Source organism: Dipteris shenzhenensis, chromosome 17, assembly GCF_047967505.1.
Source record: "Dipteris shenzhenensis isolate YYH24624 ecotype China chromosome 17, Dip_SZ_1.0, whole genome shotgun sequence".
In the NCBI taxonomy this organism is placed as follows: domain Eukaryota; kingdom Viridiplantae; phylum Streptophyta; class Polypodiopsida; order Gleicheniales; family Dipteridaceae; genus Dipteris; species Dipteris shenzhenensis.
In genome coordinates, this window is record NC_141612.1 from 38294560 (window position 1) to 38305932 (window position 11373).

Genomic DNA, 11373 nt, shown 5'->3' on the forward strand with positions numbered 1-11373 from the left:
CGCATCTCTTTAAGCCTACGTCATGTGGGTGAAGAGAGCCTCGGACTATTGCTGTTGCATCTACATCATAGCCTGCAACATGGCTGTCATGGCAGACATGGAAGTGTCTGTAGGGTTCTGCGGTGGTGGAGGCACTGAACCCTCCCCCCCTATGTTGGACAGCTCACTGGTGCTCATGGTGTGTCTGGACCATAAACGGTGGGGTTGAATTGATCCCCTTGACTTTTGGAAACGAACTTTCCCCTCACAATGCAAGGTGTAAAGACCAGCGGGTGAAGACGAGATGTGCAATGAAGTAAGAGAGGGAGCGGCTAATGGAGTATGGTACTACCACTAGTCCAAGGTAGGAGCAAAATACAAAATAAAAATAATTTTTTGTAGGATAACGCTCTGTCTCAGGAAAGAATCTGAAGCTGTGATACCAATGTACCAATGTAGCAGGAGATAGACTATCCTCACTCTCTCTCCTGCTCAATACTAACTGCAACTACAAGATGATGCACTCAATACACAAAGTGAGATGTGGATGTGAGTGAGAGAATGTAGTGGACCTCCGAAAAGAAGATAGATACAACTGAATAATGAATGCCCAAAGGGCTGAATACAGCAAAGAGAAAGATAACTCTTGAAGCTCTGACAACCATTTTGCAAATCTCCCCCTAGGATTAGGCTTGCGAACTAGATATGCTAATACAGACTGAGAGGTAAGGAAGAAAAATGGTCGAGGTAATAAATAGGAGCGAAACTTTCTAACTGAAAACACCAAAGAGAGAGCTTGTTGCTCCATTTCTTCATACCTTGTTTCCACATCTGTAAGTTGTCGGCTCGCATAATAGATGGGTTGCATTCTACCTGCCTCTCCTTTTTGTAGCAATACAGCACCAACTGAATGCAAAGATACACTTGGATTTACATAAAAGTCTTGAGACCAATCAGGGGGCTTTAATATTGGGCCCTTACTCATGGCCTCCTTAAGTTGCTGGAAAGACTCTTGTTGCTCCACACCCCATTGGAAAGAAACTCCTTTTCTTGTCAACAAGTTCATGGGATGCACTATCTCTATGAAATCATCACAAAAGCGTTGATAATACTTGCTCTTTCCTAGAATTCTACAAACACCAGTGACACTCTCAGGACTTGGCAATGCCATGATTGCTTGAACCTTGTGAGGATCCATTTGCAGGCCTTCTTCAGACACAATATGCCCCAACAAGACTACTTTTGTTTGGAGTTTCAGTAGAAGAGAGATATTTGCAGATTTTCTTACTGAGTCCTGCATAAGCATAAGCATAAGCATAAGCATAAGAGAAGGAGACATATGCTCATGCTTATGCTTATGCATGAGCATAAGAGAAGGAGACATATGCTCATGCTTATGCTTATGCTTATGCATGAGCATAAGAGCATAAGCATGAAAGAGGGGAAAGAGATTGGAAGAGGGGAAAGAGGGAAAGAAAGAGAGAAGAAGAGGGAAAGGAAAGAGGGAAAAAGAGACATATGCTCATGCATAAGCATAAGCATAAGCATATGTCTCTTATGCTCATGCATAAGCATAAGCATGAGCATATGTCTCCTTCTCTTATGCTTATGCTCATGCTTGTGCATAAGAGAAAGAGACATATGCTCATGCATAAGCATAAGAGAAGGAGACATATGCTCATGCTTATGCTTATGCTTATGCATGAGCATAAGAGCATGAGCATGAAAGAGGGGAAAGAGATTGGAAGAGGGGAAAGAGGGGGGGAAAGAGAGAAGAAGAGGGAAAGGAAAGAGGGAAAAAGAGGGGGAAAGAGATTGAAAGATTGAAGGAGAAGGAGAAGGAAAGGAGGGAAAAAGAGATTAAAAGAGGGGAAAAAAAGAAGAGGGGAAAAGAGATTGAAAGATGAAAAAAAGAAGAGAAGGAAAGGAGGGAAAAAGAGATTAAAAGAGGGGGAAAAAGAAGAGGGGAAAAGGAAGAGGGAAAAAGAAGAGACAGAAGAGGAGAGAAGAGGGAAAGAAGAGGGAAGAGAGAATTCCTACGCCCATCATTGCAGCTAGCACTTAATGCGCTAGCTGCAGGCCAATGCAAATAACAAAAATAACAAAAGGAAAAAAGAGGAAGCACTTTCTTACCTGGAATAGTACGTCTCGCTCAGTGTTTTGTGGACTGGCCCTACAAAAGAGAGGAAACATACCATTTCAAATAACTAGTTAGAGGAAGGAGGAGTTAAAGAAGCAATTTCTTAAAGAGATTGGATTGAGGAGACAAGGAGAAAGTAAAGGAAGAGAAATACAAAAAAGACTAGAGGAGGTGAGTCTTCTTTTTTTCACAAAATCTCATTTTTTGGCTTCAATCCTTTGAAATCAAGCATGAAAACTAGCACATTGACAAAACATGTGTGCCTCAGGATCTATGGAGCACTCTAAGGTGGATGGAACCTGTGTGGAAACATGATGAAGAGAGTGCTCATGACATGTATCTCAAGTCAATTAGGTTCCAAGATAGATTAGCTTGGACTCATAAAGAGAATCTTGAGATAGTGCAAAGTGCTTGATTGAATTACTTCAAATAAACCTCCCTTTTATAGGTGAGGGTACTTACATCCATTTTGCTTGCACACATGTGGGATATCTCCTCCATGCCATGTGGCAGCTTACCCTTTGCTCATACCTTTGCTCTACAAGTGCTCATGGCACCACAACTCTCAACACCTCCCCTTGGTGCCATGATCCTTTGGCTACTGCAAGGTGGTCAGATGTGAGTTACATTCCATCACCTCCCCTTAGTGCATGCATTGCTACTTAAGGTGGTCAAGTGTGGCTTTTACATGTCTATACCTCCCCTGGGTGCTTTCATAGCTACTCTCAGGTGGTCAGGTTTGATTACAAAACATAATAGGCAAGGTTGGCAAGGTATTTGCTTCTCAATACATTCCATTGATGTCATCTTTTGGCTCATGGCTTGATGACGATACGTTTGCTTCTTTGCTTGGTGTAGCTACCTGCATGATGCTTTCTTCTTCCATGTGCCTTAATGCTTTGTGTGTGGATGCCATGCTACCTGCTATGGTCATCTCATGTACTTGTGCTTTTGGCTTGCTTTTTACATCGATGTTTGCATTCATGCTTTGCTTTTTCCAATGGTTGCAAAGGTCTTACCAATTGATTTCTTTCAATATTGGCAGTGTCTAATTGCATACAATGATTCTGATCTGACAGGCGCGTAGAGCTCGGAAAGACGATCACTTTTCCTTTTTGGAGCGTGTGCAAATTCTTCCTGGATTGGAAGTTATGGCTTGTCAAAGGTTCTGTGAAGAAGAGGACCTTTGATGATGTGGCACAGGGATTCACATGCAGAATTCAAACTGTGCTTAACAAGAGGCTGTGTGCTTAGAAGGCACTGCTGACTGTGCATGCTTATGTGGCAGTTAACCAACCCTAACTCTAACTATGGTGGGTTAAACTAACCAGACCATGATTAAGTTTTATCTGCCATGTGGCAAAACTTTGACCAAACATCATTAAACTAAACCTATAATTAACCACGGTTTATGTTCTGCCACGTGTCTAATTGTGGAAAACTTTGGGAGACTTTGTGAAGAGAAGATAAGTCTGAGCAGAGATCTCGTCTACGCCGCGGCTGGCTGAGATCAATTGGAGGAGCGGTGTGATGGCTCGTAGAGGCCGCCTTGCCTTGCTGCTGCTGCTTCCATCTTCGTGATGACCTCTTCTTCTCAAAAGAGCTCACGATTTTTCGTTGCCTACGCTCTAGCTTCCTTCTTCCCCAGCACCATCGCCTCTGCCTTAGTCTTCGTCTTCTTTGCTGCCAGCTTCGTCTCTTCCTCTGCCAGGATTTCACTTGCTCTCGTGTTCAAATCTTCCATATTCACAACATTTGCTTCCCACATTGCTTGCCTTCGATGCTTCGCCACCTAACTCCTCCATTGCAGCTCCCGCAGCGTCCAAACAGAATGCTGAACTCCGCCCTTGTGACGCACAGGTTTTGGAGAGGAGTATGGAGGCACCAGAGTTGTTAGTGAGTTGGGTCTCCAAGAGATGGAGCACACGGGCAGAGAGAGCCGCCGTTCTTTGGCTTCTAGAGCTCGTGTGCTAGGCTGAAGTCTGAGAGGTCATCCCTTGTTGTTGTGTGCGCTTCCTGCAGCCTGCTTGCACGAGCCTGCTTGCACGTAGAAGCAGAGTGTCATTGTAGTTGGCTGGTCGCAGCTATAGTAGTTGCTTAGAGTCATAGTTGGAGTAGATGAAGGAACAAGCTCTATCTCCCCTTTTCTCAACATTCTCAGGCTCTGTTTCACAATTGGAGAAGAAGGAATTCTCGGAATTCTCTCGGAATAACTCTCAAACTCTCCCTATATTTCTTTTCAAAGCATCACTCACAATCTCTCAATGGAATGAAGAGAAATCCTCACAAACAACTCAAGCGATGAATGAAAATATGGACGGAAATTTTCTCAAAGTGGATGGAAATTTCTCTCTCTCAAGGGATGGAAATTTGTTCTTAATCTAAAACTAAAACTAACATAGGAGAAAAACATGAGCTCCTAAGACATGCCTATGACTAATCTAGAAATGGAAGCAATCCTAGTGAACTACTAATGAGCTAAACTAGGAGAGCTAAACCTATGCTCTGATACCATGACAAAACATGTGTGCCTCAGGATCTATGGAGCACTCTAAGGTGGATGGAACCTGTGTGGAAACATGATGAAGAGAGTGCTCATGACATGTATCTCAAGTCAATTAGGTTCCAAGATAGATTAGCTTGGACTCATAAAGAGAATCTTGAGATAGTGCAAAGTGCTTGATTGAATTACTTCAAATAAACCTCCCTTTTATAGGTGAGGGTACTTACATCCATTTTGCTTGCACACATGTGGGATATCTCCTCCATGCCATGTGGCAGCTTACCCTTTGCTCATACCTTTGCTCTACAAGTGCTCATGGCACCACAACTCTCAACACACATAGCCTTAGCAATACAAGGAGAAACATCCTTCAACACTCACGAAACGAAATCTCACAAAAAAAGAGCCTACATTGTTCAAAGAGACTCACCTTCTTGAAAAACTTCTTTTCAAGAAAAGAAAGAGGGAGAAGGGTGGAGAGGGAGCACAAGTGTTAGGAGAGGGGTGAGGTGTGGTGAGGAGTGGAGAATAGAGTGGGAGTCATCGGAAATAGGTGGGAGGAGAGATTGTAGCTTACAATAGAGATTGTAAAGAAAGTGCTGCGCGTCGTGAGGTTCGGGTTTTAACCCCACATCATCGCTATATAGCAATGCTGGTCAGTCGCTATATAGCGACGAAACAGAGCAAATCGTCGCTATATAGCAACGGAACAGGTTAAAACGTCGCTATATAGTGACGCTTCAGGACACTTTATGTTTAAAGTTAAAAAAGAAGCTCATAGATGCTGTTTTATAACTATTAATATATTTCCTTGCAACTTATGTTGTGATTTTATAAGTGCAGATGGAAGGGACGAGTGGAAGCTCGTCCGATGATGCGCCAATGCCTGGGAGTACAAAGTGGCTTACGGAGAGGTTATATTGTCATTGCACTCATTGCAAGCGAGAAGTACAACATCAACGTCATATTATCATGTGCCACTTGCGGATGTATGGGGAGGAGCCTGAACCAGTACCCACCGTTGGTGTTACACGTGTTGATGGATTATCGGTAAGTCAAAGCTATTTAAGTTTGCAGTTAATATTGGATACCATTATGGTACGAAACCTTGAGACAAGATCTTATATTTACATGAAATCTTAAAATAGGATGAGGAGGCTGACGAGGGTACGCATATACCTTCACACTTTGAGCAAGACTATAGTCTCCCGCGGATGATGATGAGGGTATGGTCGACATGATGGATTCTATTTTTAGGGGCACTACATCCCATGTACATGTGATGTCAGAGTCTGAGGTCAAAATGCGAGAGTTGCAATCAACACAATTGTACGAGGGTGCTAGGATGTCTAAACTACGTGCTTGTCTCTCAATCTTGAATCTGTAAGTAAAGTATGGGTGGTTGAATACAAGTGTCTCGGCCTTAACGAGGTTAGCTCTTGCATTAATTTAACTCATTATTTGGATATTGTTTGTTTTGAGAATCATCATGTATGGATTAGTGTACCGAATCATCATTATTCGAAGCCTCTGTATGTTTAAATTATGCTAGGTTGCTCTAGAAGATGTTGCCTACACCAAATACCATGCTCGCATCAAGAGATGAAGCAAAAAAGATGCTAACAACGGTGGGTATGGATTATGATACCATCCATGCTTGCCGTAATGATTGTATTCTCTTTCGTCGTGAGCATGGAGATTTGGCTAGTTGTCCGAAGTGTGGGGAACAACGATATAGAGATGACTTGCAGAATGAGCAGATACCGGTAAAGGTCTTGAGACACTTTCCCATCATTGCAAGAATACAGCACATGTTCCGATGCAAATCCATAGCGGAGTTGATGACATGGCATGCATCTCATCGGTCCACTGATGACACATTGAGGATTCCCACAGATTGTGCAGCTTGGAAGCACATAGACAATCAGTGGCCGGACTTTGCGAGGGAGCCACACAACTTACATCTTGGGCTCACCATGGACGGCGTGAATCCTTTCGGATTACGCTCGACATCTTGGTTGATATGGCCCATAATCATGGTGAATTACAATATCCCACCATGGCTAACAATAAAAAAGGGACACCTCATGCTTGCACTACTTGTGCCAAGGAAGTACAAAGCAAAAAATATGGACGTGTATATGGCACCTTTGATAGAGGAGTTACAGATATTATGGAGAGGAGTGCGGGTCTTTGATATTTCCAAAGCTCCTAGACATACCAATGATATTTTGGTGAGGTAGTCGATAGAGCGAGCGAGGAAAAGCGAGCGGGCCCAAAAAAGCGAGTGAGCTTTTCCACAATTTCCTTATCGAGGTACTCAACATAGCTTTGTGAAAACCACTATTTAGGAAGATTCTCGAAAATAAAACTTATGTTACTATGTGTAACTATACCAACATTGTGAATTATAGTCTACCTTAACTTCCAATTGGAGCCATACTCACATTATGCAACAATAGTATGTGGGTTTGAAAGAAACCGAATTTCCACTCTAAAGCGGATTCCATTACTGATATAACAATTCTTTTGCATTTGAAATGGGTCTTATTATCAAACTCCTTCAATAATCAAAACAAATGCGTTGCTTGATATGTTGAACTTAGTAACGTAAACATCACTTCACCTATATGCGGGGAAAAAAAACTGTCTGTAGACTTCATAGCATGGGATTGCATCAACACTTATGACATTCAAAATGGTTCTTCTTATTAAAAGTGTTATCAACCATGAAAGAAGTGAATGTTTAAAAATAGTTCACCCATATGTTGAAAAACCCAAGTGTCATTTATGACATTCAAAATTAATCTTGCAACCATCCTATAGTTCCTAGAGATTTTGCCCATACTTCCAACCCCTTCCCTTTAACCACTAAGAGGTATCTAATAGTTTTATAGAACACATTTTGACTTATGTATTATACCTTTTTGAAGACTATGAATTTAAGTCAATTTCAACATTAGGATGATAAAACTAATTAGAATATTTTGACTTATGTATTATATATTTTTGAAGACTATGAATTTTAATGAGGAGAGGCACGCACACTACTTAGTAAATACACTAGTACTACTACTAGCCTATGACTATTAAGCCTAGTAGCACTAGTGTGATTTTGAGCCTTGTATCAGCCTTTCGATAATTTTCTTTCATCGTTAGTGCAATAGAAATTATTCCTTCTATCAGAAGAATCTTTCCAAATTTATTCAAAGTGATGATTTTGTAGTCTACAGCCACTATCCTCTGACTCTCAAAAATATATTAAATGTGAGCACCACTGGACTATGTTGTGATAGAACATTACTAGAACAAAAAATATATGAATTGATACGGCGATGTTCGGTGTGAAATAACCAAATTAAGGATTTAATAAGAAAGAAAACAATCAAAATCAATAGGCTATTCAATGGCTCAAATCTGCACAGAAATTATAATGTGCCTCCTAACTCTTGTGCGTTCCAACTCCTCATGTTTAACAACAATGCAAACAATAATGAAATCACATTATCTTTAGTTTCAAAGCAAGCAAAGCACCAAATATAAAAGCAAACATATTGGATGAGGAATAAATAGGTATAGATATAGATAGACCTATACATATGCATTCATAGATATAATGATGATTAAAGTTGGACGGTCGTAATAATATTATGTGTACTATCATTGGGATTAGGACTACTATTGGTAATATTGTATGTGGTAGTAGGAGAACTACCATTAAGGAACACTCTAATAAAACTACTAATGGTAGTGACAAAACTACCACTAGTAGTTTGGTAATTACCCCTAACATCTACAACAAATATTTGGTGGGTAGCTAGTATTAGGTCAAAAGGCCCCAATTGTGCTATAATAATGGACCAAAAAAGGGAGTAGGATCAATTTTTATCCATGAAAGAAACAAGTCGGTACAACCTAGGTCATACAGATCTAGGTCATGTGGAGTGGTTCGTGTCTCTTTCCTTGATAAAAAAGTTACACTACCTTTGATAGTAACTACAAAGATTGCTACCATAGTGCCATAGAGTAGCCCCTAGGTTGCACCATCATCCTTTTATGCTTTTGAGCCATTAAGTTTGATCCACTGATTTTATGTAGAATTATTCTACTATATGTTCACATGTCCTTAATAGGATCTTGATATAATCCATTCCATTGTAAGTACTTTTACTATAAGTTTCACATATCCTTAACAAACCACTAGGCTTCAACACAGATTCATTCTTATGTTTCAAGCCTCAAACTCAAACACCCTTGTAAAAGGGATAATGTGTTAAAGCTACATTCAATCCATCAAATCTTTTGAATGACAGTTCTATTGAAAATTCATGTATCATCAATAGGATTTCATCCATTATATGTTCATTTATCTTTAATAGTATGTCTAAAAATTCATGTATCTTCAATATTATTTCTCTCATGTGTTCCAATATCTTCAAAAGGATACCTTTATTTATGTCCAGACTTGAGCATTGATTTGTATTTATCAAACACAATTTCACTCCACCTATTCTTTAGAATGAAATTTTTTTGCCAAAAGTGGGCCAAACATAAGGTCTTTCCACATATTCTTAAGAATGAAAATTTTGGCCTTACGTTGGCAAGTCTATGGAATGAGGGTAAGGCCAAAGACTGGTATAGTGCATTAAGTCTTGATTAATGCTTCTTTAGGCTTGAATATTTAATGCATTAACTTCACGACTATTATTTATGCTTGAACTTGTAATGTATTAATTTCATGACTTAGGATTTTATGAAGTTATATCTAACATGTCCCAAAATTAATGGAAATTAATATCCTACATAACACAACAAAGTATTATCATTATCCCTTCCCAAAATCAATGGAAAATGTAAAAATATGTTTTACATCTTTACCTAGATGATTCTGTATGAAAGATTGTTATGGGCTAACCGTACCGAGAACAGAAAGATATATCAGCTATGCAAGGTAACATGATAATGCAAAAAATAGAAGGTAGTCAGATTGTGTATTAACTAAAAAATGTATCATTCAAGGTAAGAGTTAATACAACAAAGAAAGATAGGAGAAAAAGCCTCTCTTCTTCCAATAACCAACAATACAACTTGCTCTTCTCCTCATAATTTTCAACTAGTGAAGAGAGAAGGTTGTTACACTTCAGTCTAATCCTTATCATATTACCATGACTATGTTTTGTAACAGTCCAAATAGTTATAACTGCCCATATGGTTGTTCTTCCAAGCTACTACTATTACTTATGTTGATTGCAAAAGTGTGTTCCACTTGGTGCTAGGTTATCCCCTAACACTTGGCACTCCCGGTGGACCACTTTTCTTGGAACAAAAAAGTGATGACTCGAACCCCTCAAAAAATGTTCTTTACATGAAATATTATTTGACATATTTCAAGTCCATTGTGTGGGTGCACGTGATTTAAGGGCTTCCTTTATGTTTAGCAGGTCTGCTGGTTCTACTATGGGCATCTCTGGATGTGGGACTGCTGCAATAGAGGGTCCACTCTGTTGTCCTGTGTCCATGCTTTAGTCCACTGAATTGGTGTCTACCACTCCCCCATCCGAGGTTTCTTGCTCCTCAAGTTTTTTATGTGCAGGACCCTCTGTGTCATTCTAAATCTCTTCCCATTGAGTTGGTGGTGAAGCATCTCTAAAATTTACCATGGATTATGGGCTGTGCATTGTATCTACAGTGTGGGGTTGTTCTGCTATGAACATGTTGATGTGCATATTCTCCTCTGTGTTGTCCTCCTGGGCTTTAGTATAAGCAACTAACACTTCTAGCTTGTTTGAATCAATAGGATTAGTCTATTTTAGTGTCTGTAAGGAAATCAGTAAGATGTTGAATTGTTGCTTTCAGTTCAGTTATCTGTGAGGCCATGATGTCATGTGTGTAGGCAGTCGAGGAGAACTCTTCATAAGGCCTCTTAGCAATAATCAACATTTTGCTTTTGATGGTGTCCCACAATTCTTGTGAGGTCTCCAATAGTTGGACCCTCATATCATTCAGCTCCGTTGGTGACATAAAGACACAATCAATCTTCACATCTTCCTCAGCCACCATTGCTTTAAGCTACTGTTTGGTAGCTTCCAAGGACTTGACCCTGTCCTTCAGTAATGTGTTCTCCACCTGGATGTGCATGTATAACTTGTGAGCCTTTCAAATTGTAGAAAAAACTCAGATTTCATTTCAACAAGCCATCTTGTGATTGTTGGGAGGCACTGTTGTTGCACGGTCACTTGACTTTTAAGTTGCTGCAATCTACTTGGCTGCCATTGCCTCTTCATGGGATTTTGTCTGTGTCATTATCTACTCTTGTATCTTGGCCAGCTGATCACCCTGCTTTTCTAATTCTGCAATGTGGGATAGCAATTGTTGTTTCTCTTCCTTGTAGGTCTACATCTGTATGATGAATTTTTCCTGGATGATGTTCTGTTGCTCGTGGAATTTGTGGACAATTCCCATTGCACATTCAAGCTCTATTCTAGACACTGTGTCTAGTAAGCTAATATCGATTGAAGGTGTCAAGGTTGAAGGTCAGAAGCTAGGGCTGTTGGGATTTCACCAAGTTTCTGGGCATTCAAAATCTGGCATGAAGGTTGCTTGCTATAGATTTCTTCAGATTAATTCTAATCTGTTTGTCTTTCTTGGTGCTTGGCATTTCTATCAAGAGGTCTCTTCCTCCAAGTGGTAGTTCCCACAGGGACTCTGCCAAAGTTCTATTGAAGACCATCTGATGCACTTGTTTGGTGCT